This window comes from Schistocerca nitens, chromosome 1 (genome assembly GCF_023898315.1).
Source record: "Schistocerca nitens isolate TAMUIC-IGC-003100 chromosome 1, iqSchNite1.1, whole genome shotgun sequence".
In the NCBI taxonomy this organism is placed as follows: domain Eukaryota; kingdom Metazoa; phylum Arthropoda; class Insecta; order Orthoptera; family Acrididae; genus Schistocerca; species Schistocerca nitens.
In genome coordinates, this window is record NC_064614.1 from 1,146,380,734 (window position 1) to 1,146,404,562 (window position 23,829).

At 45.1% G+C, this 23,829-nt stretch overlaps 1 pseudogene; it reads left to right on the forward strand.

Annotated features, from left to right (window-relative positions):
- Window positions 1-14,264: 14,264 nt before the first annotated feature.
- On the forward strand, window positions 14,265-14,382 carry LOC126208454 (5S ribosomal RNA; annotated as a pseudogene).
- The last annotated feature ends 9,447 nt before the right edge of the window (window positions 14,383-23,829 follow it).

Consider the following 23,829-nt stretch of genomic DNA (forward strand, 5'->3'; position numbering starts at 1 on the left):
CCCAAGTCGACACAAAAAGCATTTTCGACGCCTTCTGCATTTTTCGTTTAATCGACGTGCCAAAGCCACAGAAGCTGATCGAGAGATTTGTGAGGTATATGGCGAAGAAGCGGTGCCTCTTATGACGGCTCAAAATTGGTTTAAGAGATTCAAAAACGGAAATTTCGAGCTAAAAGATATTCATGAACCAATGCGAAACTTTACGTCCAACAAATTCAACGACTCAGCAACGTTATGTAGCAAAAGCGACGTGATCGGCGACATAGCGTTCTTCTGCGCCCTCACTTCACTGAGCTAGCCATTCAAATACTTGGCTGGGAAGTACTGACACATTCTCTGCGTTCTCTCGACGCATCAGGACTTCCATCTGTTCGACCCCTCTCGAATGCAGAGTTGTGTTTCACTCAATAATAACCTGGAACTGGAGGCTTCGATGGAAGATTTCTTCGAGTGGAAATAAGATGATTTTTTACTGTCGAGGAATTGAACATCTTGTTGAACGTTTCTTAAATATTGTAAACATCAACGCAGAATACAGTAGTGATTGGTTTGTTGTTCATTTCTTGTTTATTTTTGTGGAAACATAAATTTGAAAAAGGAAACACCAGAACTTACGGAAGAACCTAATAGTGGTATTAAATCAGGTGATTCTGGGAGAACTAAAGGTAGGATATGTGTTTTATAAAAGCATCCGTTTATTATTTTTGGCCGACCTTTGATTCTTAACTCCAACCAGATTAGTGACATTCGAAATCCATATCTTCGATTTTGGTAGGAAATTCGTCTCTGATCCCATAGGAGAGTTCCTCTAACTTTAAAAACCCCATGTGCACGCCACACGTACTCCGCTACCCTAGTAGCCGCTTCCTGCGTGTAGTGCATGCCTGACCCGGTAAGGGTACACGATAAAGAGGGTCGAAAAATTCAAATGTGATACCGTCGTAGATTAGTCTGAGCCTCTGGTTTAGACTGTCCACTCCACTTCAAACCAGGGGACTGCAATCGGTCCTGTACACACTGCCAAAAACATTGTCTAAATCTACAAATGCTGTGAATATAGGTTTGACTCTCTTCAGTGCATCTTCTACAAGTCTTAAGGTCAGTCGGGATTGCTTTGCATATTTCTTCATTTGTCCGGAACCGAAAACTGTCTTCCTTCAGTCGGGCTCCCGCCAGCGGTTGCAGACTACTGAAGATAATTTGCAGGAAATACACTCATGCTCATAAATTAAGGATAATTTCAGAATGTGGTGCCACACAACGTGGCACTACACAAAACTGGCTCTAACAGCATAGGCACATAGAGAACACGTACGACACAGATCTGTAAGACCACGGTATTGGCGATAAGTTGAGAAAACCCTCACAAAACAAATGTGATACAAAACGCCAGTGTTTCCTGCGCATGTACCCCGACATCAGTATGGGATATGATCACCATGCACACGTACACAGGCTGCACAACGGGTGGGCATACCCTGGATCAGGCGGTCGAGCAGCTGCTTGGGTATAGGTTCGCATTCTTGCACCAGTGCCTGTCGAAGCTCCTCAAGTGTCGTAGGGGTTAGAAGACGTGCAGCAAAACATCGACCGCGTGCATCCCAGACGTGCTCGATGGGGTTTAGGTCTGGAGAACAGGCAGGCCACTCCATTCGCCTGACATCTTCTGTTTCAAGATACTCCTGCACGATGGCAGCTCGGTGGGGCCGTACGTTATCATCCTTCAGGAGGAAGGTGGGACCCACTGCACCCCTGAAAAGGCGGACATACTGGTGCAAAATGACGTCCCGATACACCTGACCTGTCACAGTTCCTCCGTCAAAGACATGCAGGGGTGTTCGTGCACCAATCGTAGTCCGAACCCTACACCATCAGACCACGACCTCCATACAGGTCCCGTTCAAGGACATTCTACATCTACATCTACATTTACACTCCGCAAGTCACCCAACGGTGTGTGGCGGAGGGCTCTTTGCGTGCAACTGTCATTATCTCCCTTTCCCGTTCCAGTAGCGAATGGTTCGCGGGAAGAACGACTGCCGGGAGGTATAAGTTGGGGGAAGCAATATATTCGATACCTCATCCAGAAACGCACCCTCTCGAAACGTGGACAGCAAGCTACACCGCGATGCAGAGCGTCTCTCTTGCAGAGTCTGCCACTCGAGTTTGCTAAACATCTCTGTAACACCATCACGCTTACCAAACAACCCTGGGACGAAACGCGCCGCTCTTCTTTGGATCTTCTCTATCTCCTCCGTCAACCCGACCTGGTGCGGAACCCACACTGATGAGCAACACTCAAGTATAGGTCGAACGAGTGTTTTGTAAGCCACCTCCTTTGTTGATGGACTACATTTTCTAAGGACTCTCCAATGAATCTCAACCTGGTACCCGCCTTACCAACAATTAATTTTATATGATCATTCCACTTCAAATCGTTCCGCACGCATACTCCCAGATATTTTACAGAAGTAACTGCTACCATTAAGGGGTTGGTATCCGGTTCCTGGTTCACGCCAGATGAAAACCCGGCGAGAATCACTGTTCAGACTATACCTGTAGTCGTTCGTGAACATAACCTGTGACCACTGTTCCAATGACCATGTACTGTGTTCTTGGCACCAGGCTATACGGGCTCTCCTGTGAGCAGGGGTCAGTGGAATGCACCTTGCAGGTCTCCGGGCAAGTAAACCATGTCTGTTCTGTCGTCTGTAGACTGTGTGTCTGGAGACAACTGTTCCAGTCGCTGCGGTAAGGTCCCGTGCAAGGCTAGCTGCAGTCTTCCGTGTCCGTCTGCGGGCACTGATGGTGAGATATCGGTCTTCTTGTGGTGTTGTACACTGTGGACGTCAAGTACTGTAGCGCCTGGATATATTTCCTGGTTGCTGGAATCGTTGCCATAATCTTGAGATCACACTTTGTGGGACACGGAGGGGCCGTGCTACGATCTGCTGTTTTTGACCAGGCTCCAGCCGTCCTAGTATTGAACCCCTCATAACGTCATCAATGTGTGTTCTTTGAGCCATTTTCAAAACACAGTCACCATTAACACGTCTGAAAACGTCTGCACACTTACTCGCTGCACCGTACTCTGACATGCACCAACAGCGGCCGTTGTGGCCGAGCGGTTGTAAGCGCTTCAGTCTGGAACCGCGCGACCGCTACGGTTGCAGGTTCGAATCCTGCCTCGGGCATGGATGTGTGTGATGTCCTTGGGTTAGTTAGGTTTAAGTAGTTCTAAGTTCTAGGGGACTGATGATTTCAGAAGTTAAGTCCCATAGTGCTCAGAGCCATTTGAACCATTTTTTTGAACATGCACCAACACACCTCTGCGAATGTGGACTGCTGCCAGCGCCACCGTGCGACGACCGCAGGCCAAATGCACTGCATGGTCATACCTCGAGATGATTTAAACCCGCAAACCTCCCACCAGAGCGTTTTTTCACCATGTATCAGTATTATACTTAATTTATGAGCATGAGTGTAGTTTGCAACCATGAGTTATTAAACCGATAGTATCGTAGTATTCACTACTGCCTTTTTGAAACTGGGGTTGTTGCGTTATTCCTGAAGTCCGAGGGTATTTGGCCTGTCTCATAAATGCCGGATAATTACTGGAATAGCGTTGTCATGGTATATTCTTACAAGGATCTCTGTAATTCTAAGGTAATGCCGTCCACCACAGGTGCCTTGTGCCTGTTGGAACCACAACGTGCTAGCCAAATGTCGACACAACAAAGTCGTTTTCCACCGCGGAGGCTGGAGGTAATTAGCTGCCACACGCGCGACAGTGCGGATTCGCCAGCCAGAGTTCACGCCCCCGCAGTCGCCGCCAGCCCTCTGTGTGGGGCTGGGTGCGCAGCTGCCCTGGGGCACAGCCGCACGCCCAGCCGACCTTTGCACTGTCGCAGCCTGGGCCGCGCTATGACGTCTGTGTGACGGAAGCAGTGACCCAGGGTCGCATCCTCTGCGCTGGTCTTACTAATCCCATTGTCAGTGAAACGTCTGCACTGCGCAAAGCATAACAGCACTGCAGTGCCGGCGTCCTCCCAAACACGTCAGCGGCGTCCAAATAATTACGCTCTTACTTTTTTAATCCCCAAAGCGATACGAACTGCGTTACTGGCCAGTAACTGGGTGGGGTGATGTAGCGTTACATTTATTGGACCTGACGCAAGATGCGAACCGTTTTTCCCGTTTCTGCTTCAGACATATAGCAACGCGACATAAAATGATTATACGTTACCGTGCGATGTGTAGTGGTCGCTCTTTATTAAAGCTAATTCGTCGTCGATTTAGCTCTAGGGCTGAAGGTAGTACATATTTTGCTATGCCGCTCACTGGGAGCCAGTCACAGTATGTAGTGGTGGTTTTTATTTAGATTAAAGTTATCAATTATAATTTAATTACATTTAAGTGTGAGTCTTGCAAAATGGTTAGTAATGGAAGGATTAACTGTTTCAGCAACAGGAATACAAACACATTATTTTACAGTTATTTATTTTCACCATGCAACTGGCATATCTTTGGAGCGAACATGCGTATTGCGCATGTTACCAACATCAAGCAGAAATAATAGTATCACTAATCGGTATTTTCTATAATTACACTGTTATGGTTCTTACCTCTGAAAAATAACTTCGCTTCATTAACGAATTTTCATTTACGCCTGCAGCAGCAACAATTTAGCACTGATGCTGCTACTAATGAATTAATGTGTAAAAATAGGGTAAATTTGAGTGTTATTAATGTCTCAATCTTAGCACAAAATGGAAACAAAAGTGATGTGCATAACACTATTTCTACACATTTATTTATTAGTAATCGCTATGTTCAAAATTGTTGCTGTTGCGAACATAGGCGTCCGCAAAAGGGGGGGGGGGGGTGAGGGGGTGAGGAAGAGGGCCCCCCTCCTGGAAACTGAGGGTACAGACCTCACTTCCGCATGTTTCTAGCAGTAGTTCCCTGTAATTGTACTAAATCGCACATTTAACGTTGCCTATCGCGGTAGGAATTCTTGTAATTTCTATTTCTACACTTTGGGGAAACATGATTGTAATTTTTGAAGTTCAACTCAGTGTCTACACTTTAGTGAGAAATAATGTCATTTTTCCTATATTATTATTATTATTATTATTACTATTTGCTATTCAACTGGATTTTCTCAACCGTTATGATCTTTTCTTCCGTTTGAGGTTTTTAAATTTCCCTGAAAATCTAATATTATTGGCATATGAAAAAAATAGTTTTTGTGACTAACTGATTTAGTAGTATGCATTTAATCATAATAAGGATGAATTTTAGATGGTTTAACAAAATTGTGGCATTCGTATTCATATTAATAACTAAAACTCTGTGCTTAGCTCACACTAATGGAATATGCTTACGATTTCGGCACCTAAAAACATTGGGTCGATACCTGTAGGTCGTTTGTGATATAACAAATAGTAACCTTTACACTTCCACCTGCTGATATGAAACCATTTTGTGAGACTATGTCAAACTTCTGTATTTGGACTTCAAATATGTGTAGTTGTGTATGCTTTATACAATCTCTGTGAAGTCTACAAATCTAACTTCCTGCGTGCTGTATAACTGTATTAACTTTATGCCTAATCTTCATATTAGAACTTATAATACAGAACATTTAAGCAATCTTTTAATTGTACAACATCGGTATGTATGTCAACCAAAGCAACGTTTGCGTACGTAGCTGCGCCGGATCCTTGCATCATGACTGAACTGGTTCTCGAATACAGTGTACCTACCCACTGCTATCACTATAAAACAACACAATATTCTTAACGCACCACTGTGAATCCGATAGCACACTTGGCCTAACAACTATAATTGATAGACACGTGGGATAAACATGTACTGTAGCCGAAGATAATCTGAACCTCTGTAAAATGAATAAATACTCACTATTCCTTAAACACGTTAAACAATCTCTAAACCTGGTCCCAAGAAAGATGTGGCTTACCTGTGAAACAACGGGAACACTGGAAGAAATCACGCTGCTTGTGATATTATATTAACAAATCTAGCTTGATGCTTGATGTACTGCGAGTACGCCAAGCGTCGTTAAACCATTCACCAACTATCGGACCAAGCTAGCTGCAATGCGTTTCTACACAATTCTACTTAAAAATTTTGAATAGGCAAGTGGGATGTGAAGACACAATAAGGAATAATTTTAAAACTATTGTGATATAGTTGTGGATTAACTATGAACGAATAATGCAAAAAAAAATTAGAAAACGTGAGCGTGTATACAGTGACGATCATTGTTACTGTCTGCCTCGATAGGTGAGTGGTCAGCGCGGCCGAATGCTATACGAAGGGGACCGGTACGATTCCCGGCTGGGTCACAGCTCAGGGACTGGGTGTTGTGTTGTCTTCTTCTTCTTCTTCATCATCATCATATCATCCGCATCGACGCGCAATTCGCCGAAGTGGCGTCAACTCAAAAGACTTGCACCAGGTGACCTGTCTACCCGACGGGAGGCCCTAGCCACGCGGCATTTCATTGCAATTTCATCATTGTTATTAACAGTTACTGTACTTCCGACATAAAACACAAAACTCACGAAGTGAACACTTTTGACAAAATTTCTTAAATACTTTAAAAAGAAAAGCGTAAAGAGTGATGTGATACTTTCTGAGTTCACGCATATTATGTAGTTATGTTCTAATAGCGAAACACAGGTTGCAATATTGAAAATGCTTAAACTGGAAACGCCGTCTAAACGTGGAATTCCATTTCCTGCAATATCAGCGCACGCGAGTGCACAGCCACATATTATCTCTTTTGATATATTCCAATCTGTAGCGATTGCATTCCAAAGTCAAGCCTCCACACCAATAAGAAAACGCGTCCGATGCTCCCAGCGCTCGATAAAGAAGTGCTAGCACGAACTAACTACGTGATAACAACGTGAACTTTGGTATCCAATGTGTCCCCTCTGTATATGTATTCAGTATATACGCCCTCTGTGGCAAATATTACAAACAAAACTGTCACCTCTCATAATATGAGAAACCTTACAAAGTTTTCTGTAATTCCTATGAGATTTAGCTTTTTGGGCATCACACGTTCTCTAACTCACCGGGTCAGTTATATCAAAAATGACAATTTTAGAGTGAATAAATTACTGCGGATGCCCATGGCTACGCCTGCAAACCGAAATACACCCAAAGAGGAAAAGTTACTTTTCGTAGTTCAGTACCACAACGGTCTAATTCCAGTTACCTTCCGGAATGAGCCGCTTCGCGTCCTGAAAATAATCACAACGTAATAAAGAGTTAATATCGCAGGTCTAATTTGTACAACTCTATGGCTATACTAAACTAAACTCCGTCCGAACAGACTTTGGACGGCCGTACGGTACCGACCGACTGCCGTGTCATCCTCAGACAATAGGCGTCCCTCAATGCGGATATGTGGAGGGGCATGTGGTCAGCAGATAGCTTTGCCGGCCGTCAATTTTCGTGACCAGAGCCACTACTTATCAGTCAAATAGCTCCTCAATTGGCCTCACAAGGCTGAGTGTACCCCGTTTGCCAACAGCCCTCGACAGACCCGGATGGTGATCCATGCAAGTGCTAGCTGAACAACTGTATGGCCATAACGGTTTATAAATCCTGTAGTGTGATAGTGTGTTACTAGTCAGTACGTTGAATGTACGAATACGTTGATAAATTTTCACCTGCAGCTGAGATTTACATATCTCTGTCAGTCATCAACTCTGGATTATATAGATTTGCAAACCGATGAGCTTACTTTAAAATAGTCACAATAGGAAAAACGGTTCAAATGGCTCTGAGCACTATGGGACTTAACATCTGTGGTCATCAGTCCCCTAGAACTTAGAACTACTTAAACCTAACTAACCTAAGGACATCACACACATCCAGGCCCGAGGTAGGACTCGATCCTGCGACCGTAGCAGTCGCGCGGTTCCGGACTGAGCGCCTAGAACCGCTAGACCACCGCGGCCGGCGTCACAATATGATGATGCGGTACTAGTATCTATGTACCACTAAATGAACGAAGATTAGACATATGACACCAGAAATGAAAAACAGAAAAATTTCTTTTGAAAACATTCACAGTGTGATGAAACACTTATTTGCTGTAGGTCATAGCTCCAAATTCGACGTTTCTCTTCACACTTCCACTTTGGTGAACTAGGAGTCACCATCGTAGCCCACTGGAGCAGACATTAAAACAGAAATGTAGCTACGCAGTCACATGCAGTACAAAACCTGAAAATGGTAGTGGCTATTTTTTCTTTTCTTATTAAAAAAAAAAGCGGCAACCTGAGCTGCAGCATTTGTAGCAAACTAGCTAACTGTTCTTACATTTATCTCTTCAAAACTTGGTGCCAAGTGCATTCCAGATATCAAACGCAAATTGTCAAGATGCCTGCGTAGCGTGTGTACAACATCCGCAGCACCTTTCGACGATACCTGTCTGTAGTAGTGTGAGGGAGTAGATGGCCAAGTGACTTTTGGAGGTATTTTGGTAACGATAAAAATTGTCTTTTGTACATCTTAACGCTCACTTCACAGATATTCCTACTTTATGCTTTGCACAAAATGTCGTGTTTCTGATACGGCTAATAACGTCGGTTATGCTTTACAACGCACAGTTATACACTCCTGGAAATGGAAAAAAGAACACATTGACACCGGTGTGTCAGACCCACCATACTTGCTCCGGACACTGCGAGAGGGCTGTACAAGCAATGATCACACGCACGGCACAGCGGACACACCAGAAACCGCGGTGTTGGCCGTCGAATGGCGCTAGCTGCGCAGCATTTGTGCACCGCCGCCGTCAGTGTCAGCCAGTTTGCCGTGGCATACGGAGCTCCATCGCAGTCTTTAACACTGGTAGCATGCCGCGACAGCGTGGACGTGAACCGTATGTGCAGTTGACGGACTTTGAGCGAGGGCGTATAGTGGGCATGCGGGAGGCCGGGTGGACGTACCGCCGAATTGCTCAACACGTGGGGCGTGAGGTCTCCACAGTACATCGATGTTGTCGCCAGTGGTCGGCGGAAGGTGCACGTGCCCGTCGACCTGGGACCGGACCGCAGCGACGCACGGATGCACGCCAAGACCGTAGGATCCTACGCAGTGCCGTAGGGGACCGCACCGCCACTTCCCAGCAAATTAGGGACACTGTTGCTCCTGGGGTATCGGCGAGGACCATTCGCAACCGTCTCCATGAAGCTGGGCTACGGTCCCGCACACCGTTAGGCCGTCTTCCGCTCACGCCCCAACATCGTGCAGCCCGCCTCCAGTGGTGTCGCGACAGGCGTGAATGGAGGGACGAATGGAGACGTGTCGTCTTCAGCGATGAGAGTCACTTCTGCCTTGGTGCCAGTGATGGTCGTATGCGTGTTTGGCGCCGTGCAGGTGAGCGCCACAAACAGGACTGCATACAACCGAGGCACACAGGGCCAACACCCGGCATCATGGTGTGGGGATCGATCTCCTACACTGGCCGTACACCACTGGTGATCGTCGAGGGGACACTGAATAGTGCACGGTACATCCAAACCGTCATCGAACCCATCGTTCTACCATTCCTAGACCGGCAAGGAACTTGCTGTTCCAACAGGACAATGCACGTCCGCATGTATCCCGTGCCACCCAACGTGCTCTAGAAGGTGTAAGTCAACTACCCTGGCCAGCAAGATCTCCGGATCTGTCCCCCATTGAGCATGTTTGGGACTGGATGAAGCGTCGTCTCACGCGGTCTGCACGTCCAGCACGAACGCTGGTCCAACTGAGGCGCCAGGTGGAAATGGCATGGCAAGCCGTTCCACAGGACTACATCCAGCATCTCTACGATGGTCTCCATGGGAGAATAGCAGCCTGCATTGCTGCGAAAGGTGGATATACACTGTACTAGTGCCGACATTGTGCATGCTATGTTGCCTGTGTCTATGTGCCTGTGGTTCTGTCAGTGTGATCATGTGATGTATCTGACCCCAGGAATGTGTCAATAAAGTTTCCCCTTCCTGGGACAATGAATTCACGGTGTTCTTATTTCAATTTCCAGGAGTGTAGTTATAAGCATGCCGTCTACGGGTGTCTACAGGACTAGGTCCTTTCCAGGTTTTTGTCTGGAGATTGGTAAAAATAGTTGTCTATGTGGCGAAAGCTTCTCAGTACGTATCAGGCGCATGTGTTCTGGTTGAACTCCCACCAATGGAAATTGCATTTTTGAAACGTCCTTGAGGAGCATAACTGTTTTGGATACGCTTACCAGCAGAGATGGTGGCACTTGTTTCTGAGTGGAACTGGCTGCCGTCTGTGAGTCTCAGGAGGCCCAGCGTTCAGTGCTTAGAAACTATTACAGACTTAGTTTATAAAATGACGTTTCATATGATCATAGTGCAGCACCGTAATTGTTTCTGTTTTTTTCTTTTTCTCTGATATCTTATCGGTTCAGAAGTGGGTATTAAAATCGCATGTGTGTCCTCTCTTCGCCCTTGTGAGGCTTTTAGCTCTGCTGGCAATGCTTTCAGTGAGGTGTCTGAATGTCTGTGAAGGGCTGACATTCAGTTCTCCCCGACAGCCGGAATGAGTTACTGCAACGATGTTGAACGCTGAGGTCGGGAGAGAAGTTGACTTTCTAACTGATCCCAAAAACGATCCACTGGGTTCAGTTCAGGACTCTGGGCAGGCCAGTCCCTTTGAGGAATGTTATTGTCCACAAACAATTGCCTCACAGATGCTGCTTTACGAAAGCGTGCATTCTCCTGATGATACAATCAGTCATCGCCTTAGGTTAGTTAGGTTTAAGTAGTTCTAAGTTCTAGGGGACTGATGACCTCAGAAGTTAAGTCCCGTAGTGCTCAGAGCCATTTGAACCATTTTTTTTTATTTTTCGACATAGTTTCCTTTTAGACTTACACACTTCGTCCAACGCTGTTCTAATTTGTTGATACCTTCCGAATAATAGGAATTGTCCAAGTCTGCAAAATAGCTATTAGTTGCTGCAATCACCTCCTCGTTTGAATAAAATCTTTGTCCCGTCAGCCATTTCTTCAAAGTGAAGGACAAATAGCAGTCTGAGGGAGCCAAGTCTGGAGAATAGGGGGGGGGGGGGGGGGATGTGAAAAGAGTTGGAATCCTATTTCCATTAATTTTGCGACCACAACTGCTGAGGTGTGCGCTGGTGCATTGTGATGGAAAAGAACTTTTTTGCGGTCCAATCGCCGTCGTTTTTCTTGCAGCTCGGTTTTCAAACAGTCCTATAACGATGAATAATATGCACCTGTAATAGATTTACCCTTTTCCAGATAGTCGATGAGGATTATCCCTTGCGAATCCCAAAAGACAGTCGTCATAAACTTTCCGGTCGAAGTAAAGGTGTTCGCCTTTTCTGGTGCAGATTATCTCTTGGTAACCCTTAGTTTAGATTGTTGTTTGGTCTCAGGAGTAGAGTAATGTATCCGTGTTTCATCCACAATGACGAAACGACGCTTAAAGTCCTGCAGATTCTTCCTGAACAGCTGCAAACCATCCTTGCAACACTCCACACGATTCCGTTTTTGGTCAAGCATGAGAATCCATCTTGCGGATAGCTTTCTCATGTCCAAATGTTTATGCAAACTATTATGTACCCGATCATTAGAGATGCCGACAGCACTAGCAATCTCACGCACCTTAACTCTTCTGTCATCCATCACCATATCATGGATTTTATCAATGATTCCTGGGGTCGTAAACTCCAAAGGGCGTCCACAACGTTCAGTATCACTTGTGCCCATATGACCACTCCGAAAACTTTGAAACCGCTTATAAACTGTTCTAATCTGTTTATCAAGCTTCCCTTTAGTCTCCTGAGGCGTTTTGCCTTTCATAAAGTAATGTTTAATCACCTCACAAAATTCTTTTACGTCCATTTTTTGACAATCACTCGACTTCCTTAATTCACACGAATGGCAAACACAAAGAAATAGACCAGCATGGCTGACTCTTGGTGTGCGTTCTTTCCAAAGATGCTACAACTGAACATGACCTCGATACGCGCCGGTGGTACTATCTCTCGGACTTTGCACGGACTTTGCACGGACTTTTCAAACGCCCCTCGTATGCAGTATACAGTGCTGTAAAATGTCTCCTTCCGAGTTTATCATTTTATTAAGTGCAATAAGAGAACGACATCTTAACCACGAAGATCATACTGCAACACCGCCTCCTCCGTACCGGTAGGGGACTTTCTCCGGGCATTCGCCATACCAAAACCCTTCCATCGGCTTGTCCCAGCGCATTGCCTGATTCACCACTCAAAATCACTCGTTTACAGTTATCCACTCTTCAGTGACGTCGCTCTTTACATCTTCCCGAGCATCCCTTAGCAGTGACTGCAGACATTTGTGCCTTATGAGGAGATGGTCGACCATTGTCCTGCATTCTTTTTAACTCCGTTCGCATAGTCATGGTGTCAGCTGGATTGATTGTGGCACTTTGGAATTCTTCCACTTATTTCATGCGATTTTTTGCAACGACCGTCGGCAATGTTCTACGGTCCCTGACTGTACAGTACATAGCGCCTGCCCGTTGTTTGTTTAGCTGTGGTTGTTCGTTAGCGGTTCCATTTCGCAATCACATCACCAGCAGTCGACTCGGGCAGCTTTAGAAGGGTTGCGCCCTTGACAGATTTGTTACTCGGGTGGCATTAATTGTCCTGTCCACCTTAGAAGTCACTGTACTCTTCTGAGCGACAAAGTCTGCTGTTGCTCTTTCTCTACTGACAGCACAATACTCTCTACCTCCTTCTACGAGGGCAGTTCAATAAGTAATGAAACACATTTTTTTTCTCGGCCAATTTTGGTTGAAAAAACCGGAAATTTCTTGTGGAATATTTTCAAACATTCCCGCTTCGTCTCGTATAGTTTCATTGACTTCCGACAGGTGGCAGCGCTGTACGGAGCTGTTAAAATGGCGTCTGTAACGGATGTGCGTTGCAAACAACGGGCAGTGACCGAGTTTCTTTTGGCGGAAAACCAGGGCATGTCAGATATTCATAGGCGCTTGCAGAATGTCTACGGTGATCTGGCAGTGGACAAAAGCACGGTGAGTCGTTGGGCAAAGCGTGTGTCATCATCGCCACAAGGTCAAGCAAGACTGTCTGATCTCCCGCGTGCGGGCCGGCCGTGCACAGCTGTGACTCCTGCAATGGCGGAGCGTGCGAACACACTCGTTCGAGATGATCGATGGATCACCGTCAAACAACTCAGTGCTCAACTTGACATCTCTGTTGGTAGTGCTGTCACAATTGTTCACCAGTTGGGATATTCAAAGGTTTGTTCCCGCTGGGTCCCTCGTTGTCTAACCGAACACCATAAAGAGCAAAGGAGAACCATCTGTGCGGAATTGCTTGCTCGTCATGTGGCTGAGGGTGACAATTTCTTGTCAAAGATTGTTACAGGCGATGAAACATGGGTTCATCACTTCGAACCTGAAACAAAACGGTAATCAATGGAGTGGCGCCACACCCACTCCCCTACCAAGAAAAAGTTTAAAGCCATACCCTCAGCCCTCTGGGACGCTGAAGGGGTTATTCTGTTCGATGTCCTTCCCCATGGTCAAACGATCAACTCTGAAGTGTATTGTGCTACTCTTCAGAAATTGAAGAAACGACTTCAGCGTGTTCATAGGCACAAAAATCTGAACGAACTTCTCCTTCTTCATGACAACGCAAGACCTCACACAAGTCTTCGCACCCGAGAGGAGCTCACAAAACTTCAGTGGACTGTTCTTCCTCATGCACCCTACAGCCCCGATCTCGCACCGTCGGATTTCCATATGTTTGGCCCAATGAAGGACGCAATCCGTGGGAGGCACTACGCTGATGATGAAGAAGTTATTGATGCAGTACGACGTTGGCTCCGACATCGACCAGTGGAATGGTACCGTGCAGGCATACAGGCCCTCATTTCAAGGTGGCGTAAGGCCGTAGCATTGAATGGAGATTAGGTTGAAAAATAGTGTTGTGTAGCTAAAAGATTGGGGAATAACCTGGTGTATTTCAATGCTGAATAAAACAACCCCTGTTTCAGAAAAAAAATGTGTTGCATTACTTATTGAACTGCCCTCGTATATTGACAGTTCCTTCTCTCCTAATGGTATATTCTGCATTACATGGAGGTGTCTGAATACTTTTGATCAGATTATGTACATGCAGTCCATCTAGCAGGTGGCCATCGCCCTATTTAGGAGTAGCTTTCTCCTCAAGTGGCAACGGCCTTGCCGCAGTGGATACAACGGTGCCCGTCAGATCACCGAAGTTAAGCGCTGTCGGGCGTGTCCGGTACTTGGATGGGTAACCATCCGGGCCGCCATGCGCTGTTGCCATTTTCGGAGTGCACTCAGCTTCGTGATGCCAATTGAGGAGCTACTCGACCGAATAGTAGCGGCTCCGTCAAAGAAAACCATCATAACGAATGGGAGAGCGGTTTGCTGACCACACGCCTTAGTTAGACTATGTCGACGATTGCTGCGCAAACACTTCCTCCATGTACGCGTAAATCATAATTACTCTACCACGCAAGCATTGGGGTTACACTTGCCTGGTCTGAGACGTTCCCGGGGGGTCCACTGGGGCCTGAACCGCATAGTAACCCTGGGTTCGGTGTGGGGCGGAGGTGGGGTGAGCGGACAGCTGTAGCCTGTTGTGGGGTAGTGTACCACTGCGGGGCTTCGTCGTTTCTAGGTCCGCAGTTCCATACAATACAATACAATAGACCAAAAACTTTCACAGGAGCTACTTTTGTATGCACTCAACCAGTATTGCAAAGAGCGACGAAATCGATGGGCCGCAATTCTGTCGTCGCTTTGTCAACACGGAGACAACTTTTGTTACTGAGTGGTGGCATTGGAGAAGATTTGTGACACGATATTTCTCGTATGCATCGTTTCCCTGAGAAGCAGACAAATCATCCTAACAGAGAAATCTGTAAAGGTTGTTCTTACAGCATCTAGGGAAGGAGATAACCAGTTGCCGTCAGATCACCGAAGTTAAGCACTGTCGGCTGGGCTAGCCCGTGGATGGCTGACCATCCGGTCTGCCGAGTGCTGTTCGCTAGCGGGGTGCACTGAACCCTTGTGAGGCAAACTGAGGAGCTGCTTGATTGAGAAGTAGCGGCTCCGGTGTCGTAAACTGACATACGGCCGGGAGAGCGGTGTGCTGACCACATGCCCCTTCATTTCCGCATCCATTGATGTCTGTGGGCTGAGGATGACACGGCGGGTGGTCGGAAGCGTTGTGCTTTCATTGCCTGTTCGGGCAAAGTTTAGTTTATATTAAGATAGTAACTCCTCTCGAAAGAACAGATACTACTGATGACCATGCAGCTTCTCTAGAAAAAATGACAGGTGTTGTTGATATACGTCGATAGGGACAGCTGAAAATGTGTGTCCCGACTGGGACTCGAACCCGGGGTCTCCTGCTTACATGGCAGACGCTCTATCCATCAGAGCCACCGAGGACACAGATGAATAGCGCGACTGCAGGGACTTATCCGTTGCACGCTTCCCGTGAGACCCACATTCTCAACTGTCCACAATCTACATAAGTAATGTTCCTAATAGATATTTGCCCATCCACTCATTACTCGCGCCATCTAAGCTGACGATAAGTCGCCACGTCGGCAACTTTACAACAGCACTTCAAAGAAGCCCACAAAGGAAGTAGGCACGGCACACAAGAGCGGCTTTCTTCCCCCTTCGTTTGATCCACAGTACAGCAGCGTGCTTGTTATTATGGAAGGGAGAACCACTCACATACGAAACCTTCTAAATAGAGGATGGTAATTGCTATAGTACCGTCTCACTGTGATCAGCTACATAATCTACAATTGGCTAAACGAGAGCTTCTGTGTAATCACAGGAAATCACTTCTATAACTGTATGAGATTCTGTAATAATAAATATTCTGTGCTCCTCATTCCACAGGGAGCCCCTCTTGCCCCCCCCCCCCCCCCCCCGGCCTCCCGCCCTGTCCTTGCGGATGCCAATTAGGACAAGGGTGTTTACCCATCGGCTCGAAAGGCTGCCAACTTTTAGCCGTATGTGTGCCGCGCAACGGCTCTGGCATAAATTAAGACACGGAAGAAACAAGATTTCTTGAAAGCACATCATACAGACGCTCATTCCAAACACTCCGTCCGTTTCCAGAATGAGATTTTCACTCTGCAGCGGAGTGTGCGCTGATATGAAACTTCCTGGCAGATTAAAACTGTGTGCCCGACCGAGACTCGAACTCGGGACCTTTGCCTTTCGCGGGCAAGTGCTCTACCAACTGAGCTACCGAAGCACGACTCACGCCCGGTACTCACAGCTTTACTTCTGCCAGTACCTCGTCTCCTACCTTCCAAACTTTACAGAAGCTCTCCTGCGAACCTTGCAGAACTAGCACTCCTGAAAGAAAGGATATTGCGGAGATATGGCTTAGCCACAGCCTGCGGGTTGTTTCCAGAATGAGATTTTCACTCTGCAGCGGAGTGTGCGCTGATATGAAACTTCCTGGCAGATTAAAACTGTGTGCCCGACAGGAAGTTTCACTCCGTCCGTTATTTATTTCTCATGATACACACATCACGAGTTGTCGCCATGCCACTAGGTCACTAGTGTTCCCAGACGTACCTGTCCTAGGCCGCAACTGGGCACCCGCTCCCATAAATTCCAAACCGGGGAAACCTCTGCCTTATCCGTAGCTCGCTGACATTTGGACCAAATAAACCGAACTAAATGTTCAATAGGATGGATCTCAAACAGCCCACAGTCTTAAAAGATAAATTCGCTGTCTAACTAACTAGCACTTTTTCAACGACGTGTTCACACTCAAATGCGTCTCGTCGTCCCATCATCCCATCTTGCCCCGTATCCTGTTTCTCTCGGTCAAACAGTGAAGGAGATATTCGCATCTTCCCCACAACTCGTTTCTCAGTCAGTCAAGGAATTTTATTCCTCCCCCCCCCCCCTCTTGTGCTATCATCCTCCGCCCATTCCTCGCCTCATTTTGACTACTGTCAGTGCCCACAGTTTAAATCCTGCCTCTTAATGTATTTTTATCGTTGCACTTTTCAAAAACAAATACAAAATGCATTTTTCCTATATAGCCATTATTGGATCCACTATTAATGTTATAAAAATTTACCGGTTTTTTGTTTCGTACTTGATATTGTACCTCCCGTAAAACGTTTGGCGACGTGCATGTAATGTAACATATGAGGAATCTATACAGGCCCATCAGTTTTGCAAGGATAAACAAGAAAATTATAAAAAAAGAATATTGTCACATCAACAGCTCTGTGTCAGACGGTAACAGAAACATCCACGACCTCAGATCTTAGATGGATTATCCGCAAAATAATTATTTTATTACTGTTTAAAGTTAACATAAACTATCAGGTAATTTTGTGAGAGTTTTGGGAGAGTTAATGGCTGAATGTGCGGGTATTATAAGCCAAATATACAACACCGCACAGAAAAGAAGAATTGTCTGCTTGCAGCGTTTATGAGCAGCACTTTCGAACACCCATACCGACCGCAGACGGTGGAATTTTAAACAACATAATCCCGAAACGTCAAGCACTTGTAAATTAAATGCCTGGTTTATCAAAATAAAAAATTGAAATTCCGGTAGTTTTGCGAAAAATTTGGATATCAAATGTGTCTCGCTAATGATTTGCGCTTTTGTGTACGGATCTGGTGTAAGTCTGAGTAGAAAAGTGACGTGACTAGCATTTAATAACTTCATATACAGCAATTTCATGGTGTCGCAGGAATGCTATGTTCATTTAACCGTCAAGTCAGGTAGGACGTCGATGGTCGCAAGAAATTATTACGTAAAATTTCAATAAGCAACATATCAAGGACGAAATTATTTGTATTTTACAAATTACTACAAACGGCTCTCATGGAAATGTCGAAAATATTAATCTCTACACATAGACAAACATATGAGCTATCGTTTGTCGAACGCTGTATAACGGAGAACAATCGAAATAAATCTTACTTTCACAGTAACGTTATTCATTTAATTTTTATATAAATATTGTTTAATACAAATAACATATATTTCGTAGTCAACTGATTTAATTGAATTGTCAAACTGGCGATGGGGAAGGCTAAGAATTCATTGGGGTGACGTGATGATACCGATACGATAAGTCAGTGATGGAACTGTGTAACAATACAGTCATTGTTCTAGTAACATTAAGTAGGGGATACATGAATTAAATTAATAACTCGAGGATCATTAACTATTTGATTGCACAAAATCTGCAATGATGTCCAACACAATTTACATATACCGGAACAGAATTTTTTGTGAATGTGAACTGCACGTTTCATATGGGGATACCTATTAATGATTAACATACCGCTTTTAGGCATTGTTCCGTATATTTTTCTTATGACGCTGACCGCGTTACATTTTTTACCTCACAGAGTGTAAAGCGACTCATTGTTTGTCTGGTTCATTTTTTCTTGGCCGTCACCGAAACGCGAGACGCATTTAATAAACCAGTTAAATGAATTTAACATTATCTTTGCGTTGCATATTTACTATTTAAAACGTCAGCATATTCTCTTTTGCCCCTCTTTATGTTTTATAACATTTCGTTGCCTAAAAGAGTTGCTTTGTTTCACTAACTGTAATTAAAAGCATGCTTCAGTACTCGCCTCTGTTGTTTTAATTACAAAACGTATAGACTTGTTAAGGGGAATAATGATTTTACAAACTGAGGACTGCCATTCATTTAAATAAAATTTTCTTACTAAATCGCGGAGCATGCGTAAGCATTCCACAGTACACATCGAGCTGTAGCAGAAAATCGTCCCACCGTTTCATCCGATAACCTTCTTTGTGGGATTGTGGCGATAGTAATTGATTTGGAGTTACGAATGACAGGACATTCACGAGAAAGTTCTTCTACCGTACACTTTCAGCATCTGACGGTAGTAGCTTAGTGAGTTGTCTTCCATATCATTACGCGGTGTATACGAAGACTAGGGTGATGGGTACGTTTATTACTGTCAATGAATACGTTTAACGATACTAAAGGGAGCTGTAGAAGACAGAGACTGAAGGGGAAGTCAGGATTGGAATGTATCCGTCAAATAATTGAGAATGTCGGGTGTAAGCGCTTCTCTGAGGTTAAGAGATTGGCACATGAGAGAAGACATGGCGTGCCACAACATACCAGTCCGCTCTCCTCCTCCTAAAAAATAACTACATACCTAAACAGGCCCTGCGAGAGCGATCAGTGATAAAGTAATCCTGCTGAACTGCAATATGTATCACTTTTGACCACTAATCACGCACGTTTGCTTCTTGGGCCCCTGCAGCCTTTCCTTCACAGTTGCCTGGTTTCCAAAAAGTTTGGCAGTAGCAGCTGTATTGTGAGTTTTTCGTTCGTATCTGTCGTCGTACTGGTTTCGTTGACTCAGATGGCTCTAGATTCATCTCAAGCAAGACAGCTAAATCTGAAGCAGTGGTATTCTCATTACAGATAACAACCATTTGCAATGCCTTACTGCTTCTGTCAGTAATGTTTATCCAATAATTCTGTACACGATCTAGAGATACACTACCGGAAAATTAATTAGTACACCGTTTTCAAGGTTTCAAGTTCACTCAAGATTTATTGTTGCAACAGCGCGTATGGAGTACATGAAATGATTACATTTACAGATCAAAAGCACAAGCGGTTCTGCGGTACGAGATATCGACCCATGCTGAAACACCCACATCAGTGGTGTAGCCTCCACGGGCGGCAATGCAGGCGCTCACTTTGGTGTCCAGTCTGTCGCACAGATGGCACTGTCCTCCATGCCACGACTGCTTGACTGGTTCACGTAGTTCTGTAATAGTTATGGGCTGATGAGTTGCACGATTCATTTCTCGTCCCATAATATGCCAGATGTGCTCGATTGGAGACAGTCCGGAGAAGTTGTGATGATTGAACATGTAACACGTCAGCCTCAGTTGCAAATAGAAAGCAATCTTTAGCTAGGTTTCAGCCAAAATAATTTGGCCTTTTTCTCGAAGCCAGTGACGCTAAACTATTGCATGCCATGTCAAGTATAAAACTGTAGCACCGTAGTAACCAGCCATAAATCTACATTACTTGGGCTGGAGAGAAACAGCAGGCCCCACTGCGCGGATGAGGTCGGTAGGCCGCGAGAGTTGCGCCGGAACTAAATGCGGAGGGCAGCTGCGAAGCGCGCATCCCTGAGGGTGCCTCTTGCGCATACGCGCGTGGAAATATAGATACATAACAGTAGATATCTTAACATTAGGAATCGGATTAATATAACCATTAAAACCTTTAATGGCGTAATATGTAAAAGAACTTAGTTCTGAGGAGAACGATACCCCTATAACAGATTCGGAGTCCGTAAGAAAGACTAGCTATTACTCGGCAAAATTATTTCTCAATTTTGAATACATTGCTCAAACTTTATCTGGTTAATTAATAAAAGTACGTGTGGCTATTTACAGGAATGATCTCTAATATCGTGGAGAGTACATCAGTATGACTAAGCGTCAATAAACGCAACCACTATGTTTTACTAAGAATATGTAATTCGACACAGTATACGTGCATGTACATTGTTCCAATGTATTTATGGTGTTATACGCCAAATTTATAAAAAGATCCTCGGAAACCTAACACTTAGCTTTATACTTTTGTAGTACCACGATTAACGTGTTACGTCATGTTAAATTATTACTTGTATATTCTGCCAGGCTTACCCAGTTTCTAACTACCCTACGCAATTTTTGTTAATGCTATCTTCATTACTGCTACTAATGCTATGTTAATTCAAATTCATTTACTTTTAAGTTTAGGCCTAATTATTTTGGTTGAAACCTGGGTAAAGATTGGTTTCTATTTGCAACTGAAGCTGACGTGTTACATGTTTACTGACGTCTTGCAGAGCACGTTGGGTTTTATGGGCAGTGTGGACGAGCATTATCCTGCTAGAATAACATATCATCTTCCTGTTGCAAGAATGGGAAGAGAACGGGGGTAACAACATTCTGCACATACCGAGCACTGGTCAGCGTTCCTCTAGAAACACCGAAGTTGTAGCTTGTCGCACTGCAGACCACAAGGCCGGGGTGGGGCCAGTCTTGGACGAATGCGCACTATGAGACAGCGGTCACCAGGTCCACGTCGTACGTGCAAATGACTATCCCTTGCTTTCATGCAGAATCTTCTTTCATCACTGAAGACCAAGGCGCACCATTCTATCTTCTAAGTGGCACTCTGACGGCAACAGTCGCGCCGTGCACGTCGATATTGTGACGTGAGTGGAAGCCAGGCTGGAGGTGTTCGTACCCGTAGTCCCACAGCTAATTACCACTTTGCAACAGTTCTTGTTAACACGTCTGGACTCACAGGGCCTCTGATCTGTGGAGTGATAGCTGTACGATCTGGCACTGCTGCTCTTACACTGTGGCGATACTGGTGGGCGTCTATGCTGCTTGGACGTTCAGAACCTCGTATATAGGTGTGAGAATGTTTACATGACTACTGATACCAGCTTCGTCACACAACTGGCGCCGCACGTCCAAATTGTGTAGCAGCCCTCCGGAAGAACCACCCCACCACTCGGAAGGCTACAATTTGACCCCTTTCAAACTAGCTCAGTTGACTGCAGGAAGCACGAGTGCGTCTCTGTGGCATGGTTGCCTGCTTGTTGCACGCTTCTCCACCACATTGAGCATTCTAGCTATGAGCATTCCCTACTAAAGGATAGACACAGATGGCGCTCTGGCAGCTATGCCACTACGCTATTTGTTGGCGGACGACGTTGAAACCTTTGCCAGTACGTCTGCTATCCCCCGGATGGCATATGCCATCGTAAGATCAAATTCGACATCGTCTTCTCAGGTGTACCATATTTCCCGGCAGTGTAGTACCTCAGTACCTCAACATACAACGTAGTAGATTTGAGAGTGACGTCACGGACACCTAAATCTGGAATTTGGATGGTCGACGCGGATTTCGACCATCGTCCTCCGGAATGTGGATCCAGTATGCTAGCCTCTACGCCAACTCTCCTGGTCGTACAGATTCAGTGTGCAATAATATCGAATATAAAAATTCAAAAGGAGGATAAAAGGTGGGAATTTCAACAGCTAAACTGAATGATCTTGATGTGGCGGCGGATGTCTCCGATGGCGATGGAGCTGGCATTATAATAATGCTGACCATTGTTGTTGGAAGTGCTATGAAGCACCTGAGGATCATATTCAGTGTCTCAGTGCCGACTAAAAGCTCGGATGTCCCAGAAAAAAAGGAAAACGTAGTGCGTGAGACAGTCTATTTGATTATGTGTATACAGAGCACAGTCGGTGAATTGCTCCACATATGCAGTCCCACCGAGTACACATTCCACTACCTTATTATTATTATTATTATTTATTGACTGGGGAAGGCTGGTAACCACCAAATTGCCATTCTCCAGCAGTATCATTATTAAGTTTACAGTTTTACGAGGGTTATTCGGAAAGTAAGGAACGATCGGTCGCGAAATGGAAAAAACAGTGTAAATCTGATTTGCACAGATGCGTTGGGCACTGTGTCTAGTATACCCATCGATCGCATCATGTTGCTCTTTTCAGTTCTGAGCTCACAGTGAGAACACAAAAATGGCTAGAAATTAGTATGAGGGCCCGGCGAAAGATTTCGCCTGAAGACATGCAATCCACACAACACATCTGTCATGTTCTACACGACAATTCTCGGCCGCACTTTGCAGGGGCAATGAAGGTGCTCCTGCAGCGTTTCCGATGGGAAGTGTTTGATCACCCACGATACAGCATGTAATTGGATAATCCTGAGGCTCATCTCTGCTCAAATGAACCACTGGCTATGAAGACTAATTTGACACAGACAACGAGCTGCAGTCCAGAGTCGTAAAGCACTGGTGGCTGCCTTCTATAACGAGGGAATGGAAAAGTTGGTACATCGCTACGACAGATGTCTAAGTCTGAGTGGCGACTGTGTAGAGAAGTAGCTGGAAGGTGTAGCTAACCGTTGGAAATCAAACAGTTTTGATTTTGACTGTGGTTTCCATTTCGAGCCCTATCGTCCCTTACTTTCTGAATAGCCCTTGTAGCATACTTACATTTATGAAGGTTAAATACTTGATGATTTGATGCATACCATCGCATGGTGTGTAAGCAAAGCAGTTAGAATGCCCCCCAGAGCATATTAGTGTTTTTCGTGTTTGCGTGTTCTTTCGAGCACTCAGTGGCAGCGAGATCACCGTATCTGTCCCCAACAGAGCATATGAGGGGTCAGATCAAAGTTCAATGCCCAACTGATAAGTGGGCTCAGCAACGAAAGAGTAGGTTGCAGCCTTGATTTGGGTTGAGGCTGGGGTTGGATGGATAGGGAAAATTAAGTTTTGAAGGAAGGATAGATATGAGGGATAAGTTCATGATCTTCGACGGTAAGACGATTGAAATTTGGAGAATGATAGGGGGACTTTGTAAATTTTACTCGAATTTGTAATCACTGAAATAACAATACTTACCCACTGAAGCAGGAAAGTTTCATTCTGTTTTCCCTTCCCCTTCTAGTGCCACACTTTTCTTGTCAGACAGCATAAATTAACTTTTTAAAGAGAAATAGGGGATGATATGTATAATAAGAAGATGATTTGATGTACATTCACTTATTATAAGCAGGGTACGATGGGAACTGCAGGTAAGTTTTGGTGGAGATTGGAAAATGAGAAGTTTTGAGAAGGATGTGGTAGGACTGAGATGACAAGGCG